This window comes from Rhinopithecus roxellana, chromosome 13 (genome assembly GCF_007565055.1).
Source record: "Rhinopithecus roxellana isolate Shanxi Qingling chromosome 13, ASM756505v1, whole genome shotgun sequence".
NCBI classification, from domain to species: domain Eukaryota; kingdom Metazoa; phylum Chordata; class Mammalia; order Primates; family Cercopithecidae; genus Rhinopithecus; species Rhinopithecus roxellana.
Genome location: NC_044561.1, coordinates 77,997,974 through 77,998,471, shown reverse-complemented (window position 1 = coordinate 77,998,471; position 498 = coordinate 77,997,974).

Here is a 498-nt window from a genome sequence, read left to right as displayed (position 1 = left end):
GAGCTGCTAAGGTCCCCGCCTGTCTCGGACTCCGGGACCCAGAACACGAGTGGTTCCACCTCGGGCTCGCCTAGCCCAGTCCCTGCGCATGCCGCCTTCGTCTTACGTTTCTGAGGACGGGAATGCTCATGACGCACTTGGGAATTGCTGGCCCGAGATGTTAGCCACTTTTATCGTTAGAGAGGATGGCGCTGTTTATGAAATGTCAGCGACCCTGCTCTTACGGGCAGCGTCAAAAATAATGCATTCACACCCTTGGAACGAAGTCACCTCTGCCTGAAAATTACATCCTGGCCGGGCCCGGTGGCTCAAGCCTGTAATCCCAGCACTTTGGGAGGCCAAGACGGGCGGATCACGAGGTCAGGAGATCGAGACCATCCTGGCTAACACGGTGAAACCCCGTCTCTACTAAAAATACAAAAAACTAGCCGGGCGAGGTGGCGGGCGCCTGTAGTCCCAGCTACTTGGGAGGCTGAGGCAGGAGAATGGCGTGAACCC